This window comes from Pinus tabuliformis, chromosome 9 (genome assembly GCF_031772625.1).
Source record: "Pinus tabuliformis cultivar Carrire ecotype Pingquan chromosome 9, CPIR1, whole genome shotgun sequence".
In the NCBI taxonomy this organism is placed as follows: domain Eukaryota; kingdom Viridiplantae; phylum Streptophyta; class Pinopsida; order Pinales; family Pinaceae; genus Pinus; species Pinus tabuliformis.
Genome location: NC_142307.1, coordinates 53891073 through 53911510, shown reverse-complemented (window position 1 = coordinate 53911510; position 20438 = coordinate 53891073). Strand labels below are relative to the sequence as shown.

Genomic DNA, 20438 nt, shown 5'->3' with positions numbered 1-20438 from the left:
ATGCACCTTTGGCCTGACCCAGGTTCAATATCTAGGGTACATCATTAACGAGTAGGGTGTACATGTGGACCCATCCAAGATACAAGTCATTCGGGATTGGCCAGCCCCAACCACTTTAATAGAGCTCTGCAGCTTTTTGCACCTTACCAATTTCTAACGTAGGTTCGTGTTGAGGTTCTCTCATATCCCTTGGCCTTTAAGTCAAGTCACCAAGGGCAGAGCAAAAGAAAATTTCTTTTGGTCGGAAACCCAGCAGCGAGCGTTCTCTGAGTTGAAGAATCGCCTCTATTCTGCACCAGTTCTCACATTACCAAACCTATAGCAACCATTTTAGATTGATACAAATGCCTCCGACTATGCTATTGGTGCGGTTCTTACTCAACATGGGCATCCAGTGGCTTACCACAGTGAGACACTTTCAAACACAGTCAAAAAGTACCCCACTTGCAGCAAAGAAATGTATTCCATTGTGCAGGCCTACCATCAATGGAAGCATTACATTCTAGGGAAGGAAATAGTCATCCACATAGACCACCGACCCTGGGAAGTTGCAGAACGATCGTCATCAAAAGTGGTCCACCTATCTGCAATAGTTCCATTTGAACATTAAGTATAAAAAGGGAAGAAATTTCTAAATTTTCACCTTCAAGATGCACTATTATGCCACTTGGGACATGTGTGTTCCTTCAAGTGAGCGTGCCAAGATGATTTGGGAGGTGCACTACAGTCAGGTCACTAGACATTTCAGAGTAAAGAAAACAGTGGCGGTATTGCAAAAGTATTTCTATTTGCTGAAACTTCATCAGGATGTTGGGAAGTATATTAGATCCTGCAGCGCTTGTGACATTGCCAAACCAACTATCAAGAAGTAAGGCCTGTATACTTCTCTACCTACTCCTAGTCGGTCATGGGAATCTGTCTCCATGGACTATATGTTGGGCCTTCCTTCTACTAAACATGACAATGAATGTGTTTTCATGGTCGTCAACATATTCTCTAAGATGGCCATCATGGCAGCTTACAAGAAGAGTATCACAGCAGAGGCCACTGCTAAGCTCTTCTTTGAGCGAGTGTGGGTACACTTTGGGATCCCATTGTCCATTATCTCAGATCGGCACAGCAGATTCTTGAGTACATTTTGGTCCAGTCTCTGGTCGATGTTGGATACAAAACTCACTAAGTCCATGGCTTTCCAACCCCAAACTGATGGCCAAACAAAGTTTGTCAAGAAGATGATCATACACATTATGTGCATGTACAACTCTAAGCATTCACGCGCATGGGATGAAAGTCTCCCGTGTGTTCAACACAGGTACAACAGAGCTCTCCACATCTCAATAGGCCACGACCCCTTTCAAGTAGGATTGGGATTTCAGCCATTATGTCCCATTGATGTGGCCATACTATTTGCAGCCACTCAGGTAGATTCGGCTCACGTGCCATCTGAAGTTGAAAGGGCTAACAACTTCATTGAGCTCATTCAACACATCCACCAACAGGTCCATGATATATTGGACAGATCCAATGCTAAGTACAAGTAGTGCCATGACCAACATCGAGTGTCGCATAAGTTCCAGGTGGGCGACAAAGTTTGGCTACATTTGCAGAAGGAGCGCCTTACTAGACCCCACTGTAAGCTTCACCCACTCTGATATGGGCCATACACCATCACCAAGGCCTTCAGGGACAATGCCTTCGAGCTTAACATCCCACCATTCCTTGGTCTGCACCTAGTGTTCAATGTAGATCGCCTTCGGCCATACTTTCCACCATTGTTGGACACATCTGACATTGCATAACAGCTCACACCAATAGAGCTCAACCCAGACTACATGGAACAGGCCACAACTAATTAGATCATGGACACACAAATTAAGAACACTCGGCAATAGAGGATACAACTATATCGAGTTTTCAAAGCAAGCCAACTCCTTCACCAAGGCAAATGGCTCACCAGAGTCCAAGTTCAGCAGAAGTTTCCTCATCTCATGGAGGAACTCAACGCAATAGGGACCATTGCTTCCTAAGGGGGGAGGAATGATCCAAGTGGATATTGGTGGTCACCCGCCTATTCCACTTGGACCCTCACCATTATTTCTTTCATTTTTCCAGTTTCCTTAATTGTAGCACAGTTTACTATTTTTGGCAGTTTTTCGGGTCCTGAACTTCCTGAGCCCTTTTGAGGCCCTAAACAACATTTTTTGGGCAAAATTACGTTAGATGTTTCTAGAGTAATTGCGTCAACAGTTGTAGTTCTTGGAGAGATCTTTCCAACGAGGTATCATATGCATCAAACGGAGGTAATATGACCAAGTTATGACCCCGGGATGTTCGCTGCCCAACTAACCCCAACAGGGCCCATAAACTCTTGGTGTTACATCTCCTCTGGTTAGGGTTTTTGTTGTTTAGGGTTTTCTCTTATTGTTCAATAATAAAAAGGCCCTTGAGCCTCATTGTAACTTAGTTTAGAGGCATGTAGGCACCACATCTCTTCTCAGAGATACGCTACCATCGCCCAAGCTATCTTATTTCCATTCTGTTTGTAAGCATAGTTCGGTATTTTTCTATTAGTGAAATGAAGTGTTTTTCTGTTGCACCTCTATGTTTATGAGTATATCTATAAGTTGTTGCATTCCTGTTTAAGTTCTGATCAAGACTATCGGTTGCATCCAAAGACATGATTGAATTCGATGAACCTAGATCACTGGAGGAGGCCATTCGAAAGCTAAAGCATTGCTATGAACAATTAAAGTGTCGAACTGAGACTACGCCAGACTAGAGAGGCAATGTAAATAACAAAGGAAAATGGGATAAAAAGCGAGCAAGGCCACAAGGTACAGATAACAAGAAGAATATTGCACCACCTAAGAGGTTTAATGCATCAGATAGAGGACAAGGACATCAAGCTCAAGAGAAGAACAAGGATGGAGGTTGGAAGCCCATAGTCTGTTGGACTTGTGGCAAAGATCATCGTAGGAGAGATTGTCTGCAAAATCAGGGTGGTAGTTCCCATATATACAGTGCACAGGAGACGCAGACTGTTGGAGATGTTGGCCAGAGTATTCCTCGTATCTATGCAACCATGGACAATAGGCAGGCAGAACATCAGGCATCTATCATCGAGATGGATGGTAAGTTTTGTGATCAAGTTATTTATATTTTGATTGACCCTGGATCTAATTATAGCTTTGTTAGTCCTAACTTGGTGGATAAATGTGGGTTGAATAAGGAGTTGCATACAAAGTCTTGGTTAGTTCAGTTGGTTATACGTACGAAGAAGCGAGTTCATCATCGGGTAAGAGCTTGCACATATTACTTAAATGGTATGCCTACCACAGCACATTTGAATTTTTTACCGTTGGGTTCATAAAGTATGTTATTGGGCATGGATGGGTTGTATCTACATAGAACCAAGGTTGATTGTTATGACAAGGCCATTGAATGTGTTGATGACAATGGAGAACCAAGAGCCTTGCAGGGTAAGAAGAAAGCCACATCAGTTAGGATGGTGACAACTATGCAAGCAAAGCGTAGCCACAGGAAAGGGTGCAAGCAATTTGCAGTAGACATTTCTAGTGATAAGGGTAAGTAGGTTGAGGATACATATGTGTTGAACAAGTACCCGATTTTACAACAGTTCAAGGATGAATTTCCTGAGGACATTACAGAGTTGCCACCTCATAGGGAGGTAGACTTTTCTTTTGAGTTAGTGTCAGGGGAACTGTTAAGAAACTGGCTCACAAAAAGATAGAAAAGATAGATCAACGACTTCAAAATCAACCTCTTTGAGGGGGAACCCTCTTTTACATTACACAAATGAACAATTCTTGGATGATAAAAATGACAAAACCTCCTTTTTATATATAGGCGTTTAAAGGGTCACAATATAATCAAAGTTGACATAACAATAATAATATAAGGGCATAACAGTAACAATAATGGGATTTTATGGGGCACAATAATAAAAATATGGGGACAATAGGGGCACAACAATGACAATAAGGGCTACAATGACAATAGTAATGGGGGAATCGCTAGTATTATATGGACCTAACATGCCCCTCTCCTTCAAAAAAGTGTTGTCCTCAACACTTGAGTTGTTCTGGATGCTTTTGTATAAAATTCTCATCCTCCCATGTGGAATCTTCAGCAGGTAAGTTCTTCCACTTGATGAGATACTCTGAAATTGATCAATTTCGTAGTTGTCGAGTTCTTGTTTCTGTGGATGCTTCAGGTTCCAATATGATTTTTCCTTCCTCGTCAAGTTATGGCAATATTGTTTGAACTGGGAGCTTGTCACCTATAACCTTCTTTAAGAATGAAACATGGAAAACTGGGTGCACTCAGGAAACTGCTGGAAGCTCCAATTTGTATGCCATAGTACCAATCTTTTGCAACACCTTGTACGAACCATAATACTTTGGTGATAATTTATTATCCTTCTTAGCTTGCTTGAGGGACATTTGTTTATATGGTTGTAGCCATAGAAATACTCAGTCACCTACATCAAAAATTCTTTCGCTGCGATGTTGATCTGCCTGTTGCTTCATTCTAGTCCATGCCAAAGTGAGGTTATCCTTTAAGAGTTGGAGAACTTGTCATTGATGCTTGATGTGATATTCCACTGCTTCAACCTTAGAATTTTCTCTTAAATATGATGTGATGGACGATGGATGATATACATAAATGGGGTCATTTTTGCTACAGTATGGAAGGAAGTTTTATACCACCATTCAACCAGAGGCAACCATTTGACCCATTATGTCTGTTTATCAAATACAAAGCAACAAAGATATCCTTCCAAACATTTGTTTACTATCTCAATTTGCCCATCAAATTGAGGATGATAATATGAGTTATGAGCTAACTGAGTACCAAGACAAGAAAATAATTCTTTCCAAAAATTTCCAGTGAAAATGACATCTCTGTCGCTTACAATAATCTTTGGTTTTCCATGTAGCTTTTGAATTGTTTCCATAAATGTAATAGAAACTCTACTGGATTTAAATGGATGATATAATGCACAAAAGTGTGCATACTTGGTAAGTCTGTCAACTACCACCATGATGACACTCTTCCCTTCAGATTTGGGTAAACCTCTATTAAAATCCATTGAAAACTCCTCCCAATGTTGACTTGGAATGGATAAAGGTTGTAATAGACATGGGGTCTTAATTGTTTCAACTTTATTTTGTTGGCAAACCAAACATTCTGCCACAAACTTTTAAATATCAAATTTAAGGCCATCCCAAAAAAATTCCTTATTAACCTTGTGGTAAGTTTTTAAAAATCCTTAGTGCCCTCCTAAGGGAGAGGTGTGCAATTCCATAAGAATATTTTGTCTGAGTTGGAAATTCTTACATAGGTATAAGCAATCTTTGTACCATAATGAATCATTTTTCTTGCTAAATGTATCAGATGTACTAGGATTTTGTTGTAGCTTTTGAATGAGTGCCCACACTTCTTCATCATTCTTCCATTCATCCCTTGCTTCATTTATCCAATCTGATTGGATAATAGAAATGGCGTGAAACAACTTCCACATCCTTATCCTTTCATGAGAGTGCATCTGCCACAACATTTTGCTTCCCTTTTTTGTAGATGATTTCAAAGTCATAACCCAACATCTTTATGACCCTTTTTTTTTGCTCCTCTAAAGATAATATTTGTTCTAAAAAGTATTTAAAACTATCATCATCAATTTTTACCTTGAAGTGTCTTCCCATTAGGTAGGGTCGTCATTTATTAAGTGCATAGTATTGCCAACATTTCCTTCTCATAAATAGCTTTATGTAAATACTTTCCTTTGATTCGATGACTTTCTAAAGCAATGGGTCTTTCTTCTTACATTAAAATAACAACAATTCCATTTCCTAAGGCATCACATTCCAGAATAAAGGTTTTTGTGAAGTCCGACATAGCTAATACCGGTGCTTGGCACATTGCCTCTTTAATATGTTCAAAGGCCTTTCTTGCTTCTGGAGTCCATGAAAATGAATCTTTCTTCAATAATGTTGTTAGAGGTGCTGCTATTCTCCCATAATTCTTAACAAACTTGCGATAATACCCTGTCAACCCAAGAAATCCTCGCAGATGCTTTATGGATGTGGGGATTTTCCATTCCTTAATGGATTTAATTTTGCTAGGGTATACCTTGACACCTTCACGAGATAGAATATGACCCATATATTCCACCTATTGTACTCCAAAGAAACATTTGGAGCTTTTTGCATATAATTGTTTCTCCTCCAATAATTTGAGCACCCTGTCAACATATTTAACATGATCCTTCCAAGACGTTGTAGATTAGTTTATCATCAAAAAACATTAACACAAATTTTCTAAGGAATGGTTTGAAAATGGAATTCATCAAACCTTGAAATGTAGAAGGTGCATTAGTAAGGCCAAAATCCATGACCAAAAATTCATAATGACCCTCATGAGTTTTAAATATTGTTTTCGGAATGTCTTCAGTCTTCATTTTGATTTGATGATATCCTGAACGAAGATCCAACTTGGTGAAGTAAATTGACCTATGCAATTCATCCAATAATTCATCAATGACATTAATGGGAATTTTATCTTTAATAGTGAGCTTGTTGAGCTCCCTATAATCCGGACACATGCACCATGATCCATCCTTCTTGTGCATCAATACTACTGGAGCAAAGAAAGAACTTTGACTAGGTTGAATTATACCAGCCTCTAGCATTTCTGCAACCATACATTCAATTTCACTCTTTTGGGCATAGGTATATCTGTAAGGCCTAATGTTTGGAGGAACACTTCTTGGAATCAAATGAATAGTATGATCATGATCATGAATAGGTGGGAGGCCTTTGGGAGTCTCAAATACATTGGAATGATTGTCCAAGAGTTTTTGGAGATGTGGAGAAATAGATGATTTCGATGTGGGAACCTCTAGCAAACATAATTGTGCAATTATGTCTCGTTGTTATTTCTTTAGAAGATTTGTCATTTCGTTAGAGCTTATTATCTTTCCTGGTTTCACTGCGATACCCCTTAATTCAACTTCCTTTTCTTCCAAAAAAAATGTAAGAAAAGTTCTTGAAATTTAAAAGTTATCGTACCCAAAGATTGTAGCCATTGGACTCCTAGTACAACATTAGCACCACCCATTGGAATGGAAAGAATTGGGCTATTTAATACATATTCTCCCATGGATAACTTGATATTATGGCACTTTCCAGAGAAATTAACGGTTCCTCCACTTGCAACCATCACTTGACACTCTGGTGCTGGATATAGGAAGCAATTCAATTCCTTGGCTATCTTACAAATAAAATTATGGGTACTGCCTGAATCAATCAACCTGATTACCATTTTCTTCTTGATATGCCCCTCTATCTTAATAGTTTGAGGAGTGGTAATTCTGGCCAATGCATTACAAGATATGGTTAGATTCATTTCTTCTTTCTATAGGGTTTGTTCCTGGTGTATATCCTCTTCTTTTGACGTTTCTTGTTCCTTTTCTTCCTCCTCTTCATAATCAATGTAAAATAATTTCTTCTCAGCACACTTATGACCTTTAGTGTATTTGCTATCACAACTATAACAAATCCCTTTTTCTATTTTTTCTTCCAATTGTTGTTGTGTCAACCTTGTAGGTTGTGGAAAGCTAGGGGCAACAACACTTCCATCTTTATAGTTGTAAGTGGTAGGCTTCCTTGTTGCCATAATCTTGCTTTCCATTTTTCTTGCCAACTTGATTGCTTTCTCCAATGAATCAGGTTCCCAAAGGCAAACCTCATGTTGGAAGTTATCCTTTAAATTCCCTATGAACACACCAATCCTATGCTCCTTTGGAATATCTTTTACCCTTATATTCAATTTTTGGAAGTCCTCAATGCGCTCCATCATTGAACCCTTTTGTTTGAGATTTATCAATTTTCTAAAAAAGGTGTTGCTTTTTGTATCCTCATATTGTGCTATCATTTCTTCCGTAAAAATTGCCCAAGTGACAATTTGTTTACGAGAGCAAAGCCATCGATACCATACAAACTGATTTGGTTCCAAATATAAAATTGTAATCCATACCTTTTGTGTGTTTTGCACATTATGGAGATCGAAATATTACTCCATTTGTAGTATCCATGTTACAAGATCCTTGCCATCAAACTTCCTCATATTGATCTTTGGAACATGGTGGGTCTTCAATCCAACTTTAGAGTCTATGAAATTATGATTAAAATTTATTTTATTCTCATCATGAGTTTCATTTACTACTCTTTCGCCATTAGTAATCATTTCTTATAGAAACTTTGTCAAATCTATCTTCAAATCTTCCATGTTTCCCTTCACTTTTTCTTCTATACCATCCATCTTAGCGTCCACGCCATTGATATTAGCTTCCACACCATTCATATTAACTTCCATGCCATCCATCTTAGCTTCCATGCCATTCATCTTCGCTTCCACGCCTTTCTTTAAACCATCCATATTATCTTTTGTTACCTTTTGTGAGAGTGAAATTTGTTGCACTTGTTCTCATAATTTTGATATATCATGTTACATTTCTTCCTCTTCTTCATGATTCATGCTAGAACTTTCAGATTGCTTCCTAGGTGTTTCCATTTTCTTTCTTCGGGGCATCAATTAATGATAATTATGGTTCACTATGCCCTTTGAATCACTTCAAACTAACTTTTCAACCCAAACTTATGCAAAATTTTAAAAAGACTACACACATTTTTTTTGCTTTATAGGAGCTCTATATTGAATCTGTTGTATCTCTGTAATTGTGGATCTCTAGGGTCTGAAATTTCGTCTTTTTGTATCCTTCTGAGTCCTCTTTTCAATGCCACTAGTTTGATCAAAATTGGATTCTCCAAGAAATGGTTATGCCCAATCTCCAAAGATGACCTCATTATATACTTTTTCAGTAGATCGAACTTGTACGAAGTGCCATGTGTCACTGTGTCCACCTTTAAATATGAAAATGATACACAAAAAACTACAATCCTTCCTATTTATGTAACTTCTTACGGAATTTCAATCTGATGCTCAGAGATAAAGTTATGACAATTTGCCCAAGGTCACCTGTTTGTGTTGGGTTGTGTTATATTCTTTCCACGACTAGCCCATGTAGTTAACTGGTGGTTAGAAGGGGGGAGGTCACAAGGGGTTTGAGGGGCACCCATAACCCCACTTGATGGGGTCTGGGGTAGTGCCCCGGAAAACTTTGGTTTTGGACCCTATGTTAGGTTGGGCGGACCCACCTATGGCTTTATGCATGATTTTCGCACATGGTTTTTGGACACAATGGTTTTCGATCCATGGTATTAGACACAATGGTTTTCGGTCCATGGTATTGGATGCTTCGGCATGTATAAATATGTATTGTAACATTGAAAGGAACATAATGAAAAATCAAGCTGGTAGTCCCAGTTTTGGGGTCCAGGGGAAAATCTCTGTGTATATGTGTTTTATGTGTTATGCTCTCGCATTTTTTATTTTCTGTTTTTTAGAATTCGTATGCTAGTAATTTCGGTACGGGTTTAAAACCTACATTTAGTATCAGAGCTGTTTTGGCTTCAAGGGGACGCCTTTGTTGTTGAGGGGTTTCGCTCGGGCCTGTGGTAGACCCTGTTCAGTGGGAGATCTACGAGATCGTTTCTAGTGGTGAAAGAAGATGGCAAGTAGTGGAAAGATAGAGATTGAGAAATTTAATGGTCAGAGTTTTGAGTTGTGGAAACTCAAGATGGAGGATTTGTTGGTGGACAAAGATCAGTGGATCGCGGTAGATCCAGGTACTAAACCAACGGGAGTGTCCGATGAAGAATTGAAGAAGTTGGATCAGAAGGCAAAGAGCACAATACGATTGTGTGTCTCAGATTCAGTATTGTTGAATGTATCAGGGGAAGCTACGGGGAAGGCTTTGTGAGACAAGTTAGGGACTTTGTACCAATCTAAGTCTCTAGTGAATAAACTGTTCCTGCGGAAAAATTTGTATAACCTAAGGATGAAAGATGGAGACTCAGTGACAGAGCATCTGAATGCATTTAATATTGTGGTAAATCAGTTAGCATCTGTTGATATTAAAATTTCAGATGAAGATAAGTGCATCAATTTGTTGTGTTCTCTACTAGATTCGTGGGATAGTCTGGTTATTGCAATAGGTAGCAATGCAACTGTCTTATAGTTTGATGAAATAGTCTCAGCCTTGCTGACGGAGGAGATGAGACGAAAAAATATGGAGAGCCAAAATGGTGATGCCTTGTTTGTACGAGGACGATCCTAGAACAGAAACAAAAATAAGTCATCGAATGGGAGATCTAAATCTAGAGGGAGATCTAAATCTCCAGGAAAACCTGTAAAGGTGGTGTGCTAGAAATACAGAAAGGAAGGCCACTTCAAAAGGGACTGTAAATCTAAAGCTCCTGACAAAGGAAAGGGATCTGATGAGGATCCTTTTGCAGAGGCGAAAACCACCTCAGATGAAGGTGGGTGTTATCACAAAATCAAGCACTGAAGGCTGCTAATCAGTTAGACTCTGTGTAACTATTTCAAACCAGGCTTTTGACTAAGGCTTAGCCTCCTTAGCCTGAGAGGGCTCTCTCAAAGGGTTATTGATTTTAAATATTGATGAGATGGCTAACTCTTGCAAAGTAAATTTAACACATATGTTGGCTGGACAGACATTACAAAGACTTCCATTGGGCTCATGGAGTTAATCATCACTTCAGCAAACTATAAAACTACTCATTCATAGAAGTCAGGGCATGTAATGTTTAAACACTCAAAATACCTCTCATAGAAACCTCAACTTACAAATACACACAGGAAGTCAGAGCAACAATGTGAATTCTGAGTGATTGTGTATTTATACAGCTGTAAAACATAAAAGATAAAACAAAACCACATATATCTTGAGCATCTGAAACAATGTATGAATCCTGAGAAGAAAAAGCAGTCATTTGTATTACTGAAAACAAGTTCTTAGATAAGCCAAAATAAACTCTGTTTCTCAAAAACATCCAACCTTTGTTACATAGATGATTCAGCTATATATAGAAACATGACTCTAACTACTTGGAGCTTCCTCCTCCAGCATGAGGGGAGCTCGATGACTGCCACTAATGACACCTATCTGCTTTTAACAAACTATTTAATACAACAACCACTAACAGAAGTTCTAAAGAGTTCTAATTTGGTTATAACTCTAACTCTATCTTCTTCATAAATTGATTCCTCCTTGCAGCTTTGGCACTTGGCTTCCTCTTCGTTTAGCTGAGATGGCATGAGATGAGCAATTAATGTCCCATGTTGGCTTTGGATACTGAAGGCTTTGATCTGCTCCGTGTTGGCTGAGAATATCCCTAAATTTTCGGTTCTGGTCCCCCATCACTTCGAATATGCAGCAACATGAACTTTAAGTCTTTAATAGCCCAAGAATAAAAGGCATCACCATGTTCCTGATATTCTGGAGGCTTCTCTGATGGACAGGTGTGCCAACCAAAACTTCTCGTATGCAACTCCCTTAAAACCCTAATCACCGAGAATAAAGTGGCTTTATAACCAAAAATTTAAACTTAGGTTAAAATATTTCACCTTTTGTTAAAAGTACACCTGGCATATTTTGAATGGCTGTAGCAGCCTCCTTTGATCTCTTTCATGTCACCTAGGTGTTCTCTTTGCCAATTTCTGATTATTCCATCAAACTGTTTGTCTGCGTTAAAAACAGCACCTACAGCAGTTTCGTAGCGTGCTACGAAACTGCTGTGTAATTTCAAAAACACAGTGTTTGACTTTCCTCTGTTTGTATACCTTATCTTCAATTTCATTGCCTGAAAAAGGAGCGCCAGATTTGTCTTGTCTTTTAATATCTGAATCAGAAGTGACACAGCTACCATTGCCAAAAACTTGTTCAAGTAAATTGAAAAAGTCCTTATCATGCTTGTTGAATTCTTGGATATCACTCTGCTCCTTTGCTCTCTTTCCGTCTTTTGCTGGAGATCTAACAGGTGAAAAACATGTGTTCAATAACATGTTGTGCCCTCTATTTTTAGAACAATCCTTTCCACCCTCTTTAGAAAAATTCTTTCAACTGTTCTAAAGTATCCTTTGCCCTGGTTTCCTCCAGTGGATATCTTCGGAAAGCAGGCTCAAAACAACTTTTACAAAACCTGTGAAACCAAATTGTCAACACTGTAAGGGCTATCCTTTGGATAAAGATCTCGAAGAAGTGCCTTTGTATCCACCACTTCATTGGTATGAATAATCTGATCAAAAGGCATAAGACTATCTTTTGTTTAGTTTTCAGCCCAGAGAAAGATTTTCGTTTCTTCTTTAAAGCCCTGCAAACTTCATCTGGAACTGGTTTATGGATATCCTTATAGAATCCGCTCATCATTTTTAGGATTGCACTTTCATGACACAAATTCTCTAGCAGCTGGCTAGAAGGTTCAACAAAATCAGTTTCCACTCTAATCCCCGAAAATTTTGCTAATGATACATGGTTGCAAATATGATGTACCACATGGACAAAATGTTGAAAATATGTAACCACTTCTGCAAATCGCAGAACTGCAGGATTATCTGCCGTAGGCTTTATGAAGTTTGCAATCAACGTAGCTACTGGTAACTGGCGAGTGCCATTTTGCATCAAGCAGCCATCCTGAAGAAGGATAACACATGCATGGGAAAACTTTCCATTTCTAATATACACATCAAGGTAGAAGAAACCCAAAAGCTGATTACAAGACGAATCAAAAACTGAGTATAGTGACACATCAGGATGCCAAGCTTCGATTGCTTGTACTGTCTCAAATTTTAGGCAAAAAAAAACTGTTCATAAATTTTCAGAATCCCTAATGTAACAGAATCCACTGGAAAATATTGTTTCACAGTCGCATAATCTATTTCAAACTCTAGTTCTTCTGCTTTGTGCATATAGTATTGTAAATCCTCCATTCCCAATACAGCTTCTCCTTCCTCCTCTCTCTTCAAATCCTTAAGTCTTTGCAGTTCCTTAGTAGCTGAATTTGATATATTCTCTGATATATCCACTAGAAACTCCATAACCTTAAAAGGTGTTTTAGTCATCTGATTCTCTAGTGCATATTCTGCATAATTAGAATATCCCAGCAAGCGTGCCATCTTATGCCTTAATTGGATCAATTCTTCAAGGATCTTTGTATTCTCCGTCAAGCATCTTTAGTCTTTTGCTACTGCCACAGCTTTCCTAGTTGCTCCAACCTTGCAATGCTTTAGTATAGGATAAGTATGGGTTGGCTTATCATTCACCCGTAGCTTCCCATCCTCTGTTTCAATATCATGATGACAGGTATTGCATGCGGTTACAAATGCAGGTGCTGTAGGATTATGTAAGTGATAAAGAATCATCATGGAAGAATGCTTGGCACGTGGCAAAGTATCACATTGGTAGTGATTTCCTTGACAAAAGCTAAGAAAGGCCTGACGGGTATCAAAGAATTCACTCTCCAAAATTTCATCTTTATCCCTAGTATCTGCAGGAACATCTGTCACTTCAACAGAATTAAATAAATGCTTTTTCCTTACTGTTGACAGGATGCCACTCCCTTTCATCAAGCTTTTGTTGTACCTTGTAACAAATATCACATAATTGTCAACTGTTACATTGGCTGCAAGCCCAGCGTTTGCCAGAAACAATGAAATGACAGTAATGAGAACATGCATATTGCAAATGAACCATAATAAAGTCTTTTTTCATTGGAGATATGGACTCCCCAAGTTTCTGCATTAATAAAGCATCCTTTGAGGCATTGCTTGCAAGCTCAGCTTGTGATGCAGCTTCTGATGCTCTTTTGGTTGCAGTTTTCTTGGTCTTTCCTTTCGCTTGTTGAAGTTGCATTATCATATCTTTTGCAGCGCCTGGCCAATAATCACCATCAAAATATGACAAGCGAGCTGCAGTTACCTTAGCCTTGCATTCACCAATGGACATAAACATGACAGCTGGGTAAGGTCTTCTATGGATTAGGACAAATCCCCGATTTCGTAGCGCGCTACGAAACCACCTAAACATGTAGCGCTGCGAAACTGCTAAAAAGGATTTATGCGCTGCGAAAGCACTTTGTCCTTAAGCTAGTCTGAGCAATTTTGGCAACAGAATTTTCAGTGATAACAGTGGCTCCACTTGGGATAGTGTGCCCTTGTGGTACACTAAGAACTCGCAGGTCCAGTGCCTTATAAAATTTATTTGACAAACATCTTCTTTAAGTTCCTTGGGCCTTCACCTCGGGCTTTAGCTGGATGATCACTGTAGGAGAAAGAAAACTACATCTACTGAAAAAAAATGCTCAGTCAACCTTGAGCTTATTTGCAATTTCCTACCTACCTACCCTATCAATTTCAAACTTCTTTCAGCTCAATCAATGTGAAATTTCCAATGTAGCCAATCATTTGTCTTATCTGATATTAGATTTCTTTGACTGCATCAGAGTTCTGAGCCAATACGATAGTATGATAACCGCTGCCACTGAAATTGTCTCTGATCTTTATAGAAAAACTGAAACACTGGAGAGTAAAACTCTTCCATGTAATCAGCTATAGGATCCCAGAATACATGATCAGCTTGATTTTTCTTGTCACTTTCTGGTTGTGCAAACTGATCTTCAACAACAGTGTTCAGTTCCTCAATCGTGAAAGAGAAAGGAACCAGCATTGTCTCCTTGCGTTCTGCCATAGAAAACTTCTGAAAATAATGATCATGATTATGAAAACTACATGCCTGAATTTGACCTTCTACACCTTCAATTTCTTTCTCAATGTCCTCAGCAACTTCATCCAAAAATCTCATCTTATCCTCTGCCTTGCAGCCAAAGGATTTTAGATATGAGGACAAGCACAAAGGAAAATTTTCATTTGTTTCTCCATTACTATAATCATTATTCCATTGTTTGAAACCTTGAACTGTAGGAGAGTTTGCCACCACCTCTGACCTATCTATCCATTCCTCCAAAAACATAAGCCAAAAGTCTTGAAATGACTTAATGGATTTGACAGGAAAGCTTTCAACCCATTGTTTACATTTCCCTTGAAGTGAATCATAGAATAACATAATGCAAACATCCTCATGTTTAACTCTGAGAAGCTCTGAAAATTCACAAAAATCTGTTATATGCTTCAAAGTTAAACTCAAATCTTCTCCGTTGAATTTTGGACCATTCCTTAGAAAATATGCATCCTTGGGAAAATGATTTGGGAAACCATGAATTCCTGAAAAATCTATGCATGCATACCTTGAAATAAGAATGGTAGCATCTGGGTCCTTCATAACTCCAGTGGAATCACCATGAACCTATGAATTTCGAATTCTTCAACAATGGAGTCGCCAAGGTAGTTTTGCAGCCTCAAAAACCTTCTGAGCTCCTGCTACCTTCAGAAGTTCAGCTTCATAATTTCGGGAATGAATAATCTTCAGGCTCCCGGCAGACGCACCAAAATGTTATCACAAAATCAAGCACTGAAGGCTGCTAATCAGTCAGACTCTGTGTAACTATTTCAAACCAAGCTTTTGACTAAGGCTTAGCCTCCTTAGCCTGAGAGGGCTCTCTCAAAGGGTTATTGATTTTAAATATTGATGAGATGGCTAACTCTTGCAAAGTAAATTTAACACATATGTTGGCTGGACAGACATTACAAAGACTTCCATTGGGCTCATGGAGTTAATCATCACTTCAGCAAACTATAAAACTACTCATTCATAGAAGTCAGGGCATGTAATGTTTAAACACTCAAAATACCTCTCATAGAAACCTCAACTTACAAATACACACAGGAAGTCAGAGCAACAATGTGAATTCTGAGTGATTATGTATTTATACAACTGTAAAACATAAAAGATAAAACAAAACTACATATATCTTGAGCATCTGAAACAATGTATGAATCCTGAGAAGAAAAAGCAGTCATTTGTATTACTGAAAACAAGTTCTTACATAAGCCAAAATAAACTCTGTTTCTCAAAAACATCCAACCTTTGTTACATAGATGATTCAGCTATATATAGAAACATGACTCTAACTACTTGGAGCTTCCTCCTCCAGCATGAGGGGAGCTCGATGACCGCCACTAATGACACCTATCTGCTTTTAACAAACTATTTAATACAACAACCACTAACAGAAGTTCTAAAGAGTTCTAATTTGGTTATAACTCTAACTCTATCTTCTTCATAAATTGATTCCTCCTTGCAGCTTTGGCACTTGGCTTCCTCTTCGTTTGGCTGAGATGGCATGAGATGATCAATTAATGTCCCATGTTGGCTTTGGATACTGAAGGCTTTGATCTGCTCCGTGTTGGCTGAGAATATCCCTAAATTTTCGGTTCTGGTCCCCCATCACTTCGAATATGCAGCAGCATGAACTTTAATTCTTTAATAGCCCAAGAATAAAGGGCATCACCATGTTCCTGATATTCTGGAGGCTTCTCTGATGGACAGGTGTGCCAACCAAAACTTCTCGTATGCAGCTCCCTTAAAACCCTAATCACCGAGAATAAAGTGGCTTTATAACCAAAAATTTAAACTTAGGTTAAAATATTTCACCTTTTGTTAAAAGTACACCTGGCATATTTTGAATGGCTGTAGCAGCCTCCTTTGATCTCTTTCATGTCACCTAGGTGTTCTCTTTGCCAATTTCTGATTATTCCATCAAACTGTTTGTCTGCGTTAAAAACAGCACCTACAGCAGTTTCGTAGCGCGCTACGAAACTGCTGTGTAATTTCAAAAACACAGTCTTTAACTTTCCTCTGTTTGTATACCTTATCTTCAATTTCATTGCCTGAAAAAGGAGCGCCAGATTTGTCTTGTCTTTTAATATCTGAATCAGAAGTGACACAGCTACCATTGCCAAAAACTTGTTCAAGTAAATTGAAAAAGTCCTTATCATGCTTGTTGAATTCTTGGATATCACTCTGCTCCTTTGCTCTCTTTCCGTCTTTTGCTGGAGATCTAACAAGTGAAAAACATGTGTTCAATAACATGTTGTGCCCTCTATTTTTAGAACAATCCTTTCCACCCTCTTTAGAAAAATTCTTTCAACTGTTCTAAAGTATCCTTTGCCCTGGTTTCCTCCAGTGGATATCTTCGGAAAGCAGGCTCAAAACAACTTTTACAAAACCTGTGAAACCAAATTGTCAACACTGTAAGGGCTATCCTTTGGATAAAGATCTCGAAGAAGTGCCTTTGTATCCACCACTTCATTGGTATGAATAATCTGATCAAAAGGCATAAGACTATCTTTTGTTTAGTTTTCAGCCCAGAGAAAGATTTTCGTTTCTTCTTTAAAGCCCTGCAAACTTCATCTGGAACTGGTTTATGGATATCCTTATAGAATCCGCTCATCATTTTTAGGATTGCACTTTCATGACACAAATTCTCTAGCAGCTGGCTAGAAGGTTCAACAAAATCAGTTTCCACTCTAATCCCCGAAAATTTTGCTAATGATACATGGTTGCAAATATGATGTACCACATGGACAAAATGTTGAAAATATGTAACCACTTCTGCAAATCGCAGAACTTCAGGATTATTTGCCGTAGGCTTTGTGAAGTTTGCAATCAACGTAGCTACTGGTAACTGGCGAGTGCCATTTTTCATCAAGCAGCCATCCTGAAGAAGGATAACACATGCATGGGAAAACTTTCCATTTCTAATATACACATCAAGGTAGAAGAAACCCAAAAGCTGATTACAAGACGAATCAAAAACTGAGTATAGTGACACATCAGGATGCTAAGCTTCGATTGCTTGTATTGTCTCAAATTTTAGGCAAAAAAAAAACTGTTCATAAATTTTCTGAATCCCTGATGTAACGGAATCCACTAGAAAATATTGTTTCACAGTCGCATAATCTATTTCAAACTCTAGTTCTTCTTCTTTGTGCATATAGTATTGTAAATCCTCCATTCCCAATACAGCTTCTCCTTCCTCCTCTCTCTTCAAATCCTTAAGTCTTTGCAGTTCCTTAGTAGCTGAATTTGATATATTCTCTGATATATCCACTAGAAACTCCATAACCTTAAAAGGTGTTTTAGTCATCTGATTCTCTAGTGCATATTCTGCATAATTAGAATATCCCAACAAGCGTGCCATCTTATGCCTTAATTGGATCAATTCTTCAAGGATCTTTGTATTCTCCGTCAAGCATCTTTAGTCTTTTGCTACTGCCACAGCTTTCCTAGTTGCTCCAACCTTGCAATGCTTTAGTATAGGATAAGTATGGGTTGGCTTATCATTCACCCGTAGCTTCCCATCCTCTGTTTCAATATCATGATGACAGGTATTGCATGCGGTTACAAATGCAGGTGCTGTAGGATTATGTAAGTGATAAAGAATCATCATGGAAGAATGCTTGGCACGTGGCAAAGTATCACATTGGTAGTGATTTCCTTGACAAAAGCTAAGAAAGGCCTGATGGGTATCAAAGAATTCACTCTCCAAAATTTCATCTTTATCCCTAGTATCTGCAGGAACATCTGTCACTTCAACAGAATTAAATAAATGCTTTTTCCTTACTGTTGACAGGATGCCACTCCCTTTCATCAAGCTTTTGTTGTACCTCATAACAAATATCACATAATTGTCAACTCTTACATTGGCTGCAAGCCCAGCGTTTGCCAGAAACAATGAAATGACAGTAATGAGAACATGCATATTGCAAATGAACCATAATAAAGTCTTTTTTCATTGGAGATATGGACTCCCCAAGTTTCTGCATTAATAAAGCATCCTTTGAGGCATTGCTTGCAAGCTCAGCTTGTGATGCAGCTTCTGATGCTCTTTTGGTTGCAGTTTTCTTGGTCTTTCCTTTCGCTTGTTGAAGTTGCATTATCATATCTTTTGCAGCGCCTGGCCAATAATCACCATCAAAATATGACAAGCGAGCTGCAGTTACCTTAGCCTTGCATTCACCAGTGGACATAAACATGACAGCTGGGTAAGGTCTGCTATGGATTAGGACAAATCCCCGATTTCGTAGCGCGCTACGAAACCACCTAAACATGTAGCGCTGCGAAACTGCTAAAAAGGATTTATGCGCTGCGAAAGCACTTTGTCCTTAAGCTAGTCTGAGCAATTTTGGCAACAGAATTTTCAGTGATAACAGTGGGGATGTGTACTTGGCTTCTTCAAGTACACATGTAGATCATGAGGCATGGTTGATTGACTCAGGTGCATCCTTTCACTTCACTCCCCATAGAGAGTGGTTCTACGAGTGTGAGAAACATGATGGTGGTGATGTCTTCTTGGGGGATGACAAGAAGGCTAAAATCGTTGGTCGCAGAAAGGTAAAGTTGAAGTTGCAAGGTGGAAGAGTTAGAACACTTCTGGGTGTTCTACATATTCCTGCATTGGCCAGAAATCTAATTTCTGTAAGCAAGTTGGATGATGCAGGTGTAAAAACAGTGTTCGAGAAGGATACCTGCAAGATGGTTCGGGGAGCACTGGTATTGATGCAGGGAGTTTGGATTGGAACTCTGTACAAGCTGCAAGGTAGCATGGTTGTTGATGGGTGCAACAGTTCTGTGGTTCTTGAAAGTGGAGCAGAAAATCTAGTGGTCTCTGGAGAGAAGACCATGCTGTGGCATCAAAGGCTTGGACATATTAGAGAGAAAGGCCTTCGAATACTTCATGGTAAAGGTATGGTAGAAGTTATGAGTAATAGCTCTCTGGATTTTGATTTCTGTGAAAATTGTGTATATGGGAAGCAGAATCGGGTGAGTTTCCCCTCTGGTGGTAAGAGGGCGAAACAGATATTAGAGCTTGTGCACAGTGATGTGTTTGGACCTATGAAGGTTCCATCACTGGGTAAGTCTGTGTACTATGTATCATTTATAGATGACTTCTCAAGGAATACATGGATATATTTCCTTAAGAAGAAATCTGAAGTCTTTGACAGGTTTAAAGAATTTAAGGCTCTCATGGAAAATTAGACAGAGAAGAAGATAAAGATGTTGAGGACAGATAATGGTGGAGAGTTTTGTAGCAAGGAATTTGAAGAATTCTATAAGAAGTGTGGTATAGCACGGCAGAAGACTACTCCATATACACCTCAGAAAAATGGAGTTGCAGAAAGAATGAACAAGACGTTGATGGAAAGGGAAAGAAACATGCTCAGTGGTGCCGAGTTAGGACAAGAATTCTGGGCAAAGGCGGTGGATACTACATGTTACCTGGTCAACAGGTCACCTTCATTAGCGTTGGAGGATAAGACTCCACATGAGATATGGACTAGTAAGAAACCCTCTCTTTCACATCTAAGGGTATTTGGATGTGATGCATATGTACATGTTCCAAAGGAGAAACGAACCAAGTTGGATAGTAAATTTGAAAAGTGCATCTTTATTGGGTATAAGGATGGTTTAAAGGGTTATAAACTTTGGAACCCAGTAACAAGGAAGGTTTTGTACAGTCGAGATGTGGTGTTCAGAT

General features: G+C 38.8%; 2 pseudogenes; both read right to left on the bottom strand.

The window, feature by feature from the left end:
- LOC149147086 (putative thimet oligopeptidase) overlaps positions 1-13954 on the bottom strand; it is a 47865-nt pseudogene extending 33911 nt beyond the window's left edge.
- A 467-nt stretch (positions 13955-14421) lies between these two features.
- Positions 14422-18936, bottom strand: LOC149147085 (putative thimet oligopeptidase; annotated as a pseudogene).
- Between the last annotated feature and the right edge of the window lie 1502 nt (positions 18937-20438).